This window comes from Hyperolius riggenbachi, chromosome 7 (assembly GCF_040937935.1).
Source record: "Hyperolius riggenbachi isolate aHypRig1 chromosome 7, aHypRig1.pri, whole genome shotgun sequence".
Lineage (NCBI taxonomy): Eukaryota > Metazoa > Chordata > Amphibia > Anura > Hyperoliidae > Hyperolius > Hyperolius riggenbachi.
The window spans coordinates 111081332-111098236 of NC_090652.1; the positions used below are offsets into that span (position 1 = coordinate 111081332).

The 16905-nt window shown below is 41.1% G+C and overlaps 1 long non-coding RNA gene across 1 annotated transcript in view; it reads left to right on the top strand.

Annotated features, from left to right (window-relative positions):
• The window catches only part of LOC137525622 (uncharacterized), a 142054-nt gene that overhangs the window by 51897 nt on the left and 73252 nt on the right, over positions 1 to 16905 (top strand). Inside the window, exon 5 of the long non-coding RNA XR_011022961.1 lies at positions 5273 to 5541. This is a non-coding gene — a long non-coding RNA (uncharacterized lncRNA). The remainder of the gene's footprint in view (positions 1 to 5272; positions 5542 to 16905) is intronic.

Consider the following 16905-nt stretch of genomic DNA (forward strand, 5'->3'; position numbering starts at 1 on the left):
ATAGATTGTTCTGAGGACAGTCTACAATTGGGATATGTCCACATGCACATGCGGTGCAGCAAAAATAAATGGGTGTCACCACGCACTGGAACATGGGCGTGGTCATGATGAATAAGTTGTGGTGTTATTCACAGAGATTAGGTCCGACCAGATACATTTTAGATAAAATAATCAAGTAGTTACATGCCTCATGATAATTCATCAAGTAGTCAAATGGCAGCAGATATCCCCACAAAATGCAATGAGATTGACAGCAGATTTTCCCACAAAATGCAATCAAATTGGCAGCAGATACCCCCACAAAATGCAAACAGATTGGTGGCAGATATCCCCACAAAACTCAATCAGATTGGCAGCAGATATCCTCACAAAATGCAATCAGATTGGCAGCAGATATCCACACAAAATGCAATCAGATTGGCGGCAGATATCCCCACAAAATGCAATCAAATTGGCAGCAGATACCCCCACAAAATGCAAACAGATTGGTGGCAGATATCCCCACAAAATGAAATCAGATTGGCAGCAGATATCCCTCACAATATGCAATAAGATTGGCAGCAGATATCCCCCCACAAAATGCAATAAGATTGGCAGCAGATATCCCCCCACAAAATGCAATCAGATTGGCGGCAGATTTCCCCACAAAATGCAATCAGATTGTCAGCAGATACCCCCACAAAATGCAATCAGATTGGCGGCAGATACTCCAACAAAATGCAATCAGATTGGCAGCAGATACCCCCACAAATTGCAATCCGATTGGCAGCAGATACCCCTACAAAATGCAATAAGATTGGCGGCAAATTTCCCCACAAAATACATTCAGATTGGCGGCAGATTTCCCCACAAAATGCAATCAGATCGGTGGCAGATACCCCCACAAAATGCAATCAGTGGGGGTATCTGCTGCCAATCTTATTGCATTTTGTGGGGATATCTGCTGCCAATCTGATTGCATTTTGTGGGGAAATCTGCCGCCAATCTAATTGCATTTTGTGGGTGTATCTGCTGATACATCGTACAGTAGCAAGGCACAATCAGGCACTGACTTTGTAACGTAAGTTACACTGCAGTCTCTTCTAGGCTATGAGCGTTAGCTTAGTACAGCAGAAGTCAAACTTATTAAATAACGATTTAATATTCCAGAGAAAAAGTGGAACAATGCAGAAAATAATATATACAAAAGATTTACAAAAACAAAGTACAAATTACAAAATAAAGGTTACAAAGATACACACAAGGATATTTGCTTACCAAAACAAACAGGAATCAAGATAGAAGAACCTTGGACTTGATTTTGTGGACGGACACAGTTCTGATTGGATCAGGAGTCCACCTAGCTTCAGCTACCGTCAGGAGCGGACTGATTTTAGGTATCTGCCCCTGCCTTTTATGCTGGGAGATTTGCCTTGAGGCTGCAAGCTCGTTTGGAAGGGGGGAACTAGTTTTACATTTACAGACATAATTTAATTCCCCGATTGTTCAGTTTGTCATATCCTTTCTGTGATATGCGAACTTCACAGGTTTTTCCTATCCCACTTTTGATCTTGGCAGATTTCAAACACTCAAACGCTTCCAGCACAATATTCAGACCACAGGTAAAATTGAATCTTAACCAGTTCAGCCTATCTGGACAACTATGTTTGTCCAGATAGGCACTGCTGCTGTTCCTGCGTGGTGCCTGCGATCGGGCGCGCTCCCGCACGCGCTCCCGCCGCCTGCCGTTAGCCCTCTGATCAGTGAATGGGAATATAATTCCCATTCACCGATCTAACTTCCCAGCAGAAAAACCAACGCTTTCTATTCGCGGTATTTCTGCCTCCAGGAAACTTCTCCGTCTTCTTTTAGTTCTTGTGGCCAAATAGTAAGCTGCACGCACACACGTTTTTTATTAAACATTTACATTATTATTCATTTAAAATTAGCTGTTTTCCGCCCACACCCAAAATTACCCAAATACATTTTTGAATAAAAAAAAAATTACAATAAAAAAAAACAAAAAAAACATAAATAGTTACCTAAGGGTCTGATTTTTTTAAATATGCATGTCAAGAGAGTGTATTATTATATTATTTTAAATTATAAGCTTGTAAATAGTGATGGACGCAAATTGAAAAAATGCACCTTTATTTCTAAATAAAATATTGGCGCCATGAACTGTGATAGGGACATAATTTAAATGGTGTAATAAGCGAGACAAATGGGCAAATAAAATACATTAGTTTTAATTACGGTAGCATATATTAATTTCAAGCTATAATGGCCAAAAACTGAGAAATTTTTTTTTTCATTTCTTTCTTAACCTTCCTGTTAAAATGGATTTTGAAAAAAATAATTCTTAGCAAAATGTACCACCTAAAGAAAGCCTAATTAGTGGTGGAAAAATTAGATATAGATCAATTCATTGTGATAAGTAGTGTTAAAGTTATTGGCAAATGAATGGGAGGTGAACGTGGCTTGGATGCATGAGGTTTTTGACACTGTGGTGCTGAAGAGGTTAACACACTCGTCAAAAGATTTCTTCCTGGCTGTCATATGTAAATTCCAAGGCTTTTTCTGTCCCACTTTGAACTTTGCAGACTCAATTAGTCCGATTGTATTTTGGCCAACAGGTAGCTGTTTACATGAATACAAAGTTCAAAGCAGTGCAACACCTTTGCAGGATGCAGGACAAAAGAGGGGTCATTATCTAATTACATAAGGAACTCACATTAGCAACCCGGTGTCCAATTACCCTGAAGCCAGCTGGCTTTGAGCAGACTTACACCTCTGAAAGATACACAGCCGATGGAAAGTGAAAACTATGGCTTCCACAAGATACAACATGTCTGCTATGTTCTGCATATTACCGTACATATCATCATCACCACAATATATCATCACAGCTTCCCCCCTCCCCGCCGCTCTGTGCCCACTTTCCCCCCTTCCTGCGCTGTGCCCCCTTCCTTTTCAGCACTGGGGCCCCCGGGAGGTGGGGCGGCCGGGGCCCCCCGATGGAAACATCAGCACTTCGGCGGCTCAGTACGAGCCTGGTTATACTAGTAGCTTTCCAGGGAAATTATGTTTAGTAGGGGTCATACGAGGGCTTTCAGGGCCATGGGGAATGTAATAGGCAATGAACAAGGATAGTTATGATTTTTTTTGGGGGGGCGGGGGCATACATGAGTTTTATAAACATACTAGGGTGGATGTCGATAGTCTTAAATATTGTTATTAAACACTGATTAAGTACAACTACTGAACTATAGCTGATATGCTGAAAAATAAATTCCTCTTTTAGTGGTGTATTAGGTTAGATGATCTGCTGTGTGCTGGGGAAGGAACTCCCACTTCCCCGACCAAAAGCAAGCCAAATACTCTGTATACAGCAATTGCAACTGTATAATATATTAAGCAATGTGAAAAACTTTCTCCATTGCTAATTAATGCAGATTTCTTTCAATATGCATAAAAAATGAGAGGCTGAATTTGGGCTTGAAAAGAACACCCCCACCCCTTTTGACCCAATTCTTACAGTGAGTTTGAGAAATGAAATTGGGCTCTTTTAATGAGAAGTTAAAATCAATTATATTTTTATGCATTAGTCTTCCCTAGTTACAGTTCAAAATGAAAATTATACGTATTGCTGCATTTGTTGGTATTATTATTAATAACAACTATTATTATTTAGCATATTCTCCTGTTGAGAGTTGTAGTGCTGCAATCTCAGTTCCTGTTATCTGCCTTGTTTTGGACCTTCGTACATAAAGCGATGCTGCTGATAATGTCTGTCTGTGAGCACCTCCGTCTTCCACAAGGAAGCAGCCTTCTCAAATCTCATCAGTGTATCAACACTGTAGATAAGGGCAGTGTTGTACTTACACTTCATTAATTAAGCGAATAATTAAAAAGAAGTTGATCATCAATTAGTTAATTAAATAATTAATCCATTTTGGTTTCATACTCTTTTTTTTTAACTAATCAGTGTGGTCTCTGTAATGAGTCTATCTGGTTGCCTAGCAACCTCCTCAGCTTAAGCAGCCAGCAGCTGGCTGAGGCCTGTACCAATCTGACAGAAAGCCAAACTTTTATACTAAGAGCTATGGCTCAGGAGTAGTTCTTGCATCTCTGGTAGGAACATATCTGAATGTGTTCACTTCACAATAGCAACCACATCCGTGTTGTTCCAGTACTAGATGCAATGCTTCTGACATTCAATTGCTAATGATGGTGCAACTCCTATGCTGTAAAGTGGTTCCATACAGGACGATGTGCGGTGATAAGTTTTCTCTTGCTTTATTATCACCAGCATTATCTTAGTGAATTGAGGCCATTGTTATAAGCATCCAAGTGATGGTCCATACACACTTTATAATCCCACTGCAAGATTTCCCATTCTACAGAACATGTGTGCATTATCTGTTCATATGGTATCACTGATGCATTTTACACCATTTATTTAATTCCTGCATTTGCGTAATGTAGCACATGATCTGCACATGGAGGAAAAACTTTTTAGCCATTTATTTAGGAAAGGGTTCTTTACAGTAAGAGATTAAGATGTGGAATGCATTGCCACAGGAAGTAGTTATGGCAAATTCTATACCTGCATTTAAAGGGGGCTTAGATGCTTTCCTTGCAATGAAAGACATCCATGGCTATAATTACTAGGTAATGCCCAGTGTTGTTGATCCAAGGTTTTTATCTGATTGCCATCTGGAGTCGGGAAGGAATTTTTCCCTTTTGGGGCTAAGTGGACCATGCCTAGTAAGGGTTTTTCGTCTTCCTCTGGATCAACAGGGATATGTGAGGGAGCAGGCTGGAGTTGTATTTTGTTCTCTGGTTGAACTTGATGGACGTATGTCTTTTTTCAACCCAAACCACTATGTAACTATGTAACTATGAAACATACACGTGTGTTGTTGTGAATCAAAATAGAGTCAATGGCATTTAAACCCAACTATCCTCCCCTTGTACTCACAAAAACCCCTTGAGCATACCATTTCTCAACTAACAATGAGGCTGCATGCCTGCAGGAGAGACGGGAAAGATACAGTGGAGAGTAGGACAGCATTGAGGATAAAGAATAAAAATAGTATCATTCCGTGTCATTCAAGCTTCTCAACTCTGATGTCACCTGTTTCAAAAAAGTAAAAAATACACACCAAGTAAAAAATATTTTAATAAAACACGCGTGCCTGATTGTATTTGTTTTCTGTTCTAATATCAGCATTTATCACCATGTCAATCTTTGTCTATTTTTCTGTTTTTGTTGTTGGTGTTTTTACAGGATTGAAAAGCTGTAACGGTGACACCCACACGCCAACCACAAAATAATAGAACTGCCAAGTGCTGGGATATTTCAATATTTTATCAAGACCTGTGGACCAATGAGAATCATCTGAAGCACCTTTTATCACTGAGGATTATCCATTTGTAAAGGACCAATCAGGATGGATCAGTGATGTGGCTCAGAAGACACTACCCAGGGAAAAATAAAATACATTTTGATAATTTTAAATTATGACCTGACAGAAGAAGACAATGGAAAATGATGATGTATGTATCATGATATCTGCAAAAGCCACTCTTATATTGGATGCTGGATCCTGTAAATCAGAGATAATAAGGCAGCAACTCTCTCTTGGTCCTGCTGTTTTCACTTTGTCTGAAGAACATTTCAATCAAGACTTCTACAATTTGAAGGGAAACTCTACCTTCTACCATTCCATTCCAACTAGTATGGTCAGTGGACAGAGACAGGGTGGAGATGGTGTCTACTAGTGTTGCCATGCATCTATCCTAGAGGCTCCCCAAGTGCTGTAATCCAATTACATTGGTTCAGTGTGTGTGTGATGGGGAGGGGGGGGGGGGTGAGTCCTGATCTGCATGGCTGTGAGGAAGAGTCCCTATCTGCGTGGCTGGACAGAAGATAAGTCAAAATCTTCCTGTAACTTAAAAGAAAAGTAGTGCTGGAACGTATAGAGATATTATAATATTTCAAGTGGCAGTTGTGTTCTTTAACATTTATTTTGTACACAACATATATTTGTAAAGTAGCACCCTCTCCTATTTTTTGGTCATCACTCCGACTATCACATTTCCCAACCAATGGCAAATTATTAATAAATAGCCACTTATGGGCACTTAATAATAACAATGCAAGTGTGATTTACTCACTGCTTCCATTGGATTTATTCACTTATATCCACAGAGGTCGCAGAATGTCTAGTTTTTCCTACACTTAGCCACAATAAGCCTCAACCCTTCTGTCACTGTACCAGCTTGTGAAGTCCTCTGTGGTCTTGTCCACCTCAAGTCCGAGAATAAGTCACTAGAATACATTCCACATTTGTGATCGATTTTCTGTTATTTTCTGTATGCGTTTTTAGTGAGCTTGTGTTTTTTATGCTATATGGGCCCATATGCAATACACTTTTTCTCCTGACTTTTCTCCTTTTGATAGTATTTTTTCTCCAACTTTTAGGTACGTTTTCAATTGTCAAATGCTTGAGATCCTGAGCCCACTAACACAGATGTGTCTGCTTTTCAGTTACACATCAATGTTACAGATGCTGAAAAGTGGACAGATGCAGACACAGCTGTGTTAGTGGGCCATATGCATTTCCCTTTCTCTCCTGAGTTTTTTCTTAGGTGATATTTTCACACCTTGTCATAAAATGATTTTAAAACAGCTGCAATCAAGAAAATACTCAAAATATTTTTGATAGTACTTCTTCACCCACTTTTGGGTACTTTTCCAATTGTAAAATGCTTTTTTTACAATTATCTTAGTTATTTTAAAGAGAGTATGAAAATTATTTTCTAACTCAGGAGAAAAAGTTAATTGCATATGTGCCCCAGGCCCTAAAAGAATATGAAAAATATCTCCTAGGAGATAACTCAGGAGAAAACGTTAATTGCATATGGGCCATTGTGTTTATAAAACACATTGCACTGCAATCAATTGGTGGGAATACTACAAGGGAATAGTTATGGAGAAATTCATGTCATTGTGAATTGTAAAGCACTTAAAGGGAACCTTAACCGTGGGCTCCCAAAAAAATTCACTTACCTGGGGCTTTCCCAAGCCTCCTGCAACCGGCCTGTGCCCGCGCCAGTCCTTCGGTGCCCTCCGGTCTCCCTCCGCAAGACGCGTCATGCGGACGGGCTTTACGGCTCTTTACGACGGGGGATGCGGGAGAAGAGGACGCTTTGCCGGAGGACGACTGGCAGTCGGACGAAAACGAAACTTAGCCGCGGAGGGAGACCGGAGGGCACCGAAGGACTGGCGCGGGCACAGGACGGCTGCAGGAGGCTTGGGAGAGCCCCAGGCAAGTGAATTTTTTGGGGGGCCCACGGTTAAGGTTCCCTTTAAAGAGAACCTGTACTGAGTAAAAATATTTAAAATAAACACATGAGGTAACTTCAAATGAACATTACATAGATACCTTGCCATCAGTTCCTCTCAGAAGCTCACCATTTTCTTCTGACAATAATCCCTTCCAGTTCTGACAATATTTTGTCAGATCTGAAATATATCAGTTGCTGTCAGTAAAATATCAGTTGCTGTCAGTTATAGCTGAGAGGAAAACTGATGTACCAGGTAATGTCCATGTTTCCCTATGGCTCAAGTGGGCGATTTTACAGTTTAACTGTGTGCTGACCAGAAAGCTGTTATGGGTAATGGCCATTTTCAAAATGGAGGACGGAAAATTCCCTTGATCACAGTGAACAACCAGGACGCAGAACAGGAGAAAGACACTGAGGAGTAGACTACATGGAAGGTAAGTATGACTTGTGTATGCTTATTTTGACTTTTAATTTTCAGTTTAGGTTTTCTTTAAAGAGAAACTCCGACCAAGAATTGAACTTTATCCCAATCAGTAGCTGATACCCCTTTTTACATGAGAAATCTATTCCTTTTCACAAACAGACCATCAGGGGGTGCTGTATGACTGATATTGTGGTAAAACCCCTCCCACAAGAAACTCTGAGTACGTACTCCTGGCAGTTTCCTGTCTGTGAACCTTGCTGCATTGTGGGAAATAACTGTTTACAGCTGTTTCCAACTGCCAACAAAGCATGCAGCAGCTACATCAACTGCCAACAGTAAAGATGTCACCATGTAATAAATGTCAGAATGTAAATCAGGGATTTAAAAGATTTTGCAATGGGCAAACACTGACTAAATCATTTATACATAATTATTATAAAAATGAAGCACTTTTTTTATTACATTATTTTCACTGGAGTCCCTCTTTAAGTTTCAAAAAGTGCACATAATCATGCCTATTGGGTGCAAAGCTTTAATAGAAAAGTTTCATCTCTTACAAGAGCTATCTATTTTGATTTTTTTTAACATGTAGATTATAATAGTATCATGTAAAAAAAAATACAGTTTTCATAGCAAATACTAGTGGAGAAAGAAAACCTGGAGATTACTTGACCTGTGTTCCTTAGCCTCCTATGCCAAAATGTGTTACTATTCCTTGCCTGATGACCCAGCTGGGAATCCTCACCAGTTATAGGAATCTAGAGCTTCTAGGTTTGTCCCTTATCTCCAGTGACTTGATAAATGGCAGCAAACAAATTTATTTTTATGTAAGGCACATGATGTGGATAGTCCTTCTCTTCTGATGGGATGTTCGAAACCTTCTTATGCATGTTAAATAGCAATGTAGACTCCACCTTCTTCAGGGATCATCACCACTGCATCCTTGCTTTCTATCAATAGTTAATCTACCTATCGAGGTTACATGGAATCAGCAATTGCCAAACCCATGCCAACGTTTATCTCCTCTGTGACCAATTTAGCATCTGTAATGTTTGCAGCTGGAAAATACATTTGGAAATACATATTTTTTGACATTATCTATAGAAGTGAAACTGGTAGTGATGAACGAATGTGGAAACTTTAATTTCACCAAAATTTTCACAAAGATGATAACTTTTTAACGAGTGTACATTTAATTTTTGCAAAGATTATAATTTTTTCATGTACTTATCTATGTTGAATTATTTGCAAAGGTGTTTTTTTTTTTTTTTTTAAAAAGCATACATTACATTTTTGCAAAGATTATATTTTTTCATAAGCATGTGTTGCATTTTGGGAAAAAGGAGAATTTTATCAAGAGTGTATGTTCAATTTTTGCAAAAATTTTAATTTTTTCATGAACATATATAGAATTTTTACAAAGATAAGAAATTTTTATGAAAATGCATTGAAATCATTGGAGCATGAGAAATTGCATCTTCACAATTTTTGAAAAAATAGACATTTTCCAAAAATATGTACTGTATTTCAAAAAGATGTACAGTATGTGTATTTCTGAAAACTTTGGCGTGGTGAAAATGATGTTGGCCTTAGTTCATGATTCTCCCTAATAACTATGATTGTAGTAGTAAAATATAGTTACATGTTGATAGTAAACAAAATCATTCCAGTCTGTCACATATTACAAAACTGGATCAGCGTGCAACAGATATAACATTGGAGAGCAGTCTGAGTAATAAGTCTCTCTTTCTTGCTGCTCCTTGTGCCAGAATGACATGTGCCTCCAAATGCTTCTTATAGGTGTTCCTGGTTTCATCCATGGTGTTCACAGAACCACTGCTGAGATAACCTGAAATTAACAAAAATTAAGTCAATGAAGAAAAAAAATGTGTCAAACTAATTCAAAATGTAATTCCCTATTGAACAAACCTGAGAAAGTTCAAAGAAGTTAAAGCGGAATGAAACCCAGCATTTCTACTTTGCTCTAATAGATTATTTACAGCATATTATATACAACTAGCATTTTTTTTACTAGAACTGCATTCAAAGGGTTAACACAAGCTTTAGAAGCTTCCCTGCCTGCAGAGCTGGTTGCTTTCGAACTTTACATAATGTTACCTTGTGTTTAATTGTATCAAGTAAGAAATGTAAACAAAGCCTTCTCTCACACTGCTCGGTCCCCTGAAGAAAGTCAGACAAGCATAAATGCTTTCTGATGCTTTCTGATTAAGTTAGAGGTTGAATAAAGCAGTTATAAATAAAATGCAAAGTCAGCTCTCAGAGTAAAATAAGTGTACTTTAGGAACGTATAATTTCTAAATGAATAATATTACTTATGCACAAAAGCAAATATGCTAACCGCATGGCATATAAAAAGTAGGAAAACATGTTTTTATTGAATATTATGTTAGGGTTTTATACCGCTTTAACACAGAGGCAGATTGCAATGGTTATGCTCAATTAAAATAATTTTTCTTGTTATGTTTATTTATGTTGGGTTTTAACATACCACTGGACCAATAGAGATGCTCCTTGGGAAAATGAAATAAGACCAACTGGAGCTTATTTGAAATTCCCACTAAAGCTAAGTACACCTACATGATAACTGTAGCCCATCAGGGATTGGAAAACGATCCGTTGGGCCACAATTTGGGGGACGGTGCTGTACAGCACATCATTAGCCTCCAGGCTAGTGTTGCATTCTGTTGCTATGGTGGGTAGGCACTAGGCAGGATGATGATGATCAGCACATAACGGAGCGGATTCCTGCAGGTGGGGGGAGAAAAAAACATTGTGATAAAGTACATCCTTAATGGACTCCCGAAGCCCAAGCAGGATCTATGGCCACAGAATGATTGTCAGCTAAAACGGTCATTACCAGACAGTTATATTGAACAGTGCAGTTTCTAGGCTAAAATGCACCCAGGGCGAGGATGTAAAAATTGCGCCCCCCCCCCCCCCCCCGAGCAAGGTATGGGCCCCTGCAGTATAGGTTAGCCAGGCCTAGTTGCACTCAGTATAGGTCCCCCCAGTATAGGTAGCCAAGAATAGGTAATCCGGTATAGGTAGCCAGCTATAGGCCCCCAGTATAGGTAGCCAGGCAAAGGTGAGCCAGTTGCCCCCGGTATAGGTTAGCCAGGTAGGTGCCTCCAGTATAGGTAGCCAGTATAGTTGCCCCAGTATAGTTTAGATAGGCAGGCGCCCCCGGTATAAGTTAGATAGGTAGGTGCCCCACTACAGGTTAGCTAGGTGGGTGCCTCTAATATAGGCAGCCAGAATAGTTGCCCCCAGCATAGGTTAGATAGGTAGATGCCCCCAGTATAGGATAGTTAGGTAGGTGCCTGCAATATAGGTAGCCAGTATAGTTGCCACCTGTATAGGCTAGCTAGGTAGGTAGGTGCCCCCAATATAGGTTAGATAAGTAAGTGCCCCAGTATAGGTTTGATAGGTAGGTGCCCTCCAGTATGGGTTAGATAGGTAGGTGCCCCCAGTATAGGTTAGATAGGTAGGTGCCCCCCAGTATAGGTTAGATTAGGTAGGTTCCCCCGTATAGGTTAGATAGGTAGCTGCCCCCCAGTATAGGTTAGATTAGGTAGGTGCCCCCAATTATAGGTTAGATTAGGTAGCTACCCCCCAGTATAGGTTAGATAGGCAGGTGCCCCCCACTATAGGTTAGATAGGTAGCTGCCCCCAGTATAGGTTAGATAGGTAGCTGCCCCCCAGTATAGGTTAGATTAGGTAGATGCCCCAACAGTAAAGGTTAGATTAGGTAGCTGCCCCCCAGTATAGGTTAGATCGGTAGGTGCCCCCCAGTATAGGTTAGCTTGGTAGGTGCCCCCAGTATAGGTTAGATTAGGTAGGTGCCCCCCAGTATAGGTTAGATTAGGTAGCTGCCCCCCAGTATAAGTTAGATAGGTAGGTGCCCCCCAGTATAGGTTAGATTAGGTAGCTGCCCCCCAGTATAAGTTAGATAGGTAGGTGCCCCCCAGTATAGGTTAGATTAGGTAGCTGCCCCCAGTATAAGTTAGATAGGTAGGTGCCCCCCAGTATAGGTTAGATTAGGTAGGTGCCCCCCAGTATAGGTTAGATAGGTAGGTGCCCCCCAGTATAGGTTAGATTAGGTAGGTGCCCCCCAGTATAGGTTAGATTAGGTAGGTGCCCCCCAGTATAGGTTAGATAGGTAGGTGCCCCCCAGTATAGGTTAGATAGGTAGGTGCCCCCCAGTATAGGTTAGATTAGGTAGGTGCCCCCCCCCCCCCAGTATAGGTTAGATTAGGTGGGTGCCCCCAAGTATAGGTTAGATAGGCAGTTTCCCCCAGTATAGGTTAGGTAGGTAGGTAGGTGCCCCCCATAAAGGAGGGGGAGCCGGAGCCACGGGGAGGGCAGCCCGACCTCTCCCGACCTCTCCCCGGGCTGCCCTCCGTGCTCCCCCCTCAGACGCAGCGTAATTACGCAGGAGGAAGTGCTGTGCATAACTACTCACCTTCCTGCGTTCCACTCGCCGCTGATCTCCTCTCGTCATAGACGCTGCTACACACGCTGCTTCCTGTTTAGCTGGAACCAGGGTGTGTAGCAGTGTCTGACGAGAGGAGATCAGCTGCGAGTGGAACGTAGGAAGGTGAGTAGTTATGCACAGCGCTTCCTCCTACGAAATTACTCTGCGTCTGAGGGGGGAGCACGGAGGGCGGCCCGGGGAGAGAGAGGGAGAGGTCGGGCTGCCCTCACCGCGGCTCCGGCTCCCCCCTCCTTTACAGCGCCCCCCTCACAACAGCGCCCAGGGCGGCGGCACGGGCCACACGGCCCAAAAAACGGGCCTGATATTGAATTAAAATATGAGTGGTTTTTTTGTGTGTCTTTTTTAGCTATCATTTTTTTGCTTGTTTGTTTTTTACCTTTAACTATTTGTTGGAATGCACAAGCGGTTCCTATGAACAGAGATTGTCAATGTGATGCAAATCATTTCAACTAGCATTCAGATTTTATGTAAAGGTAGACATTTTGATTGATTCCATTTCAAGCTGAATAAAATTTACAAAAAATGTTGAATGCTAATGAAAGTATTTCTCTGTTATTAAACTCCTGAGCTTATTACCCTGGGAGGAGGTGGATACCTATAGCAGCTTGTAGATTTAACCATACGTACCCCACCCTTTGCTTGGTAAGACGGGGCTGAATTATCCATCCACTCCCTTGCCTGCAATACCAGATATTGAGAACTATGTAGTTACATAGTTACATAGTTATTTTGGTTGTAAAAAGACATAAGTCCATCGAGTTCAACCAGTATAAAGTACAACACCAGCCTGCTTCCTCACATATCCCTGTTGATCCAGAGGAAGGCGAAAAAACCCCTACAAGGCATGGTCCAATTAGACTCAAAAGGGAAAAATTCCTTCCCGACTCCAGATAGCAATCAGATAAAATCCCTGGATCAACATCATTGGGCATTACCTAGTAATTATAGCCATGGATGTCTTTCAATGCAAGGAAAGCATCTAAGCCCCCTTTAAATGCAGGTATAGAGTTTGCCATAACAACTTCCTGTGGCAATGCATTCCACATCTTAATCACTCTTACTGTAAAGAACCCTTTCCTAAATAAATGGCTAAACCGTTTTTCCTCCATGCGCAGATCATGTCCTCTAGTCCTTTGAGAAGGCCTAGGGACAAAAAGCTCATCCGTCAAGTTATTATATTGCCCTCTGATGTATTTATACATGTTAATTAGATCCCCTCTAAGGCGTCTTTTCTCTAGACTAAATAAACCCAGTTTATCTAACCTTTCTTGGTAAGTGAGACCTTCCATCCCACGTATTAATTTTGTTGCTCATCTCTGCACCTGCTCTAAAACTGCAATATCTTTTTTGTAATATGGTGCCCAGAACTGAATTCCATATTCCAGATGTGTCCTTACTAGAGAGTTAAACAGGGGCAATATTATGCTAGCAATATAAACAGGGGCAATATTATGCTAGCATCTTGAGTTTTTATTTCCCTTTTAATGCGTCCCAAAATTTTGTTAGCTTTAGCTGCAGCGGCTTGGCATTGAGTACGATTATTTAACTTGTTGTCGATCAGTACTCCTAAGTCCTTCTCCAAGTTTACTGTCCCCAACTGTATCCCATTTATTTTGTATGGTGCTAGACCATTAATACGACCAAAATGCATGACTTTACATTTTTCAACATTGAATTTCATCTGCCATGTATGTGCCCATATAGCCATCCTATCCAGATCTTGTTGCAATATGACACTATCTTCCTTAGAGTTGATGATTATGCACAATTTTGTATCATCTGCAGAAATAGCAACAATGCTCACTACTGCATCTACTAGGTCATTAATAAATAAATTGAGGAGCACTGGACCCAATACAGACCCCTGTGGGACCCCACTGCTAACAGTCTCCCATTTTGAGTACGATCCATTGACCACAACTCTGTTTTCTGTCCATTAGCCAGTTCCCTATCCATGTACACAGACTCTTCCCCAGTCCTTGCATCCTCAACTTTTGCACCAGACGTTTGTGGGGAACAGTGTCGAAGGCCTTTGCAAAGTCCAAGTATATCACATCTACAGCATTCCCAATATCCATATTAGCATTCACTACCTCATAAAAGCTGAGCATGATAGTCAAACAGGACCTGTCTTTAGTAAACCCATGTTGATGCTGAGAAATAAGATTATTTTCTACTATGAAGTCATGTATAGTATCTCTTAGTAACCCCTCAAATAGTTTGCGTACAACTGATGTTAAGCTTACAGGTCTATAATTTCCTGGATCTCATTTTTTGCCGTTCTTAAATCATGGGAAAACGTGGGCTGTACGCCAATCCACTGGGACTCTGCCAGTTGAAAGAGAGTCACAAAAGATAAGATAAAGGGGTTTATCTATAACTGAACTTAATTCCCTTAGGACCCGAGGATGCATGCCATCCGGGCCAGGTGCCTTGTCTATTTTTAATTTATTTACTCTTGCCTTCACTTATGTAGTTTGGTATTGCTCAGTGGGTGGACCCCCACTTTCCAAAACTCCACTAAATAGAATAGAAAATGTAAAATTATGTTTTTGAAGGTTTTGGGAGCATAAGGATTGTTTTTGTAAAAAGCTGTTATACATAGCAAGGATTCAGCTTGGAATCAGGAAGTATCAGCTATCAGCTAAATGGAACGCACCCCAGAGTACACCCGGTGCTGAAATGGTGAAGGATGTGGCTGTTCGGGTTCTGATCCACATGGTCCCAAACTTGAATACCAACACTCCTGCTTATAGCTCACTTACCTGCAGTGGCGTAACTACAAATCATGGGGGCCCCCAGCAAAACTTGAATGGGGCCCCTCAATGGTCACACCCTTTCTTTACCTGCCCTTGGTGACCCTTCCAGCCTGGGGGCCCATCTTGCAAGGGTCATAAAACAAGTGTGGCCATCATAATCTTCACTCCCATACCAAGTGTAGCCACAAAAACACCTGATCTGAAGGATGAACACCTTTATTGGAGGAAGGGAGGGTTAATGGTTGGAGCCCTCTAACAGCTCTGGGTCCCCCTGTCATTGCAGATGTAGTTATGCCCCTGCTTACCTGGGTACCTGCAGTGTTTTGTTTCACCCTTGGGTGTTTCTTCTCCTCTTGTGCATTCCCCTTATTTTTAAAAGTAAATTAAATCTACGACAGAAGGAGCAGCGCCCCGATAACCACAGAGATCTTCACTTTGCAGAATCTCTGAAAAATATATAAAAAAGCCAGTAGGTGCCCAGCATCTATCAACAATTGAAACATTCATTCTGGGTGGCGTGACCCTTTAAAAAATAGATTTGTCTATTTTTAATTTCAAACCTTCTAAAGCTCAACTCCCGAGCCTTCTGGATGCTTGATCCAATTTTTTTTATATTGCTTTGAGACAATGGAAAAAATAAATTATGTGTGGCAACCAGCAAAATAAAAAATAACAAAAAAAAGAATCCTTATTCTTTAACAAGTGAAGAAATCATCTCAATCTTAATACTCAAGGAAACACTTTCCTGTATTCAGCCAGTTAGTGAATCCTAATGTGCGGGATGAAGCGATTGTCTGCGAACCAATTTACCATCAGCCATGCCATGATACATAGACATTATAATTGCCCAGATCTTGCAAGGGAAACAAATTGTGTGATAACACAAGTTATTCATGGAAACAAATGTGGTCTATCAGCTTACGAGGATGTTATCTCCCCATGGTCATTCCTCCGGAGCATTTCCTACTGTAATACACAGCTGCCGTGCGCCATATGTGCTCGCACGGGCGCCGTATATGTTTTTCAACTCCAAAATGATATCAGCCGCCAATGATTGCAGCTGGCTTTTGGTAAAAATAGAAGATGAGGGGTCAATGCGGAGGTGAGAGGTCACACGGGTCCGGTCTGTTGATACACTGTTAGCGGAGGTAGTGCTGAATTGGTGTAATTCTCGTCTGATGAGAGGAGCGAGATGTTTGAAATTATAGTGATAAAGTACATTAAACATCTCTCCACGAGAATTACTATACAGAACTGGAAATCTTGCTCGATCCCCTGAGGGATTTATGATATCAAGAAAATTTGGCATTGCGGGAATTTTGGCCTGCTGGATTTTTAGCGCTGTCTTTGATTACAGTGTTATGCTTATATGCTTAAAGTTCTCACCATAAATGGAGAGGATTTAAAAGAAACCTTAGATGAGACGAGCGAAAGGTGACTTTTAAAAATAAGACTTCCATGGCTATTGTGCTGATCCTCTGCTTTTAATAGTTTCTGAGTCACTTATGTTGAATGAGTATGCAGATAGGGGCGTAGCAAGAGGCCGTGAACACAGAGGCATTACTAGGGTTGGTGTCACCTTGTGCAGAAACTCATGGTGTCACCCCTCTCTTACCCCATGAACCTCCAACCTCACCAGGTTAAACAAAACCACAAATACTTTTTAACCTACTGGGCGTTACGGACGAGCTCAGCTCATCCAGTAACGCCGCGGTGGATTTCTCAGGCCCTGGTGTGCCGATTTGGATATTTTTTTTTATATACACGCAGCTAGCACTTTGCTAGCTGCGTGTCTTACTGTTCGCTGCTGCTCACCGCCGATCCACCGCTACCCGCCATGATATAGGGTCCCCCCCCCACATACCCCTTGC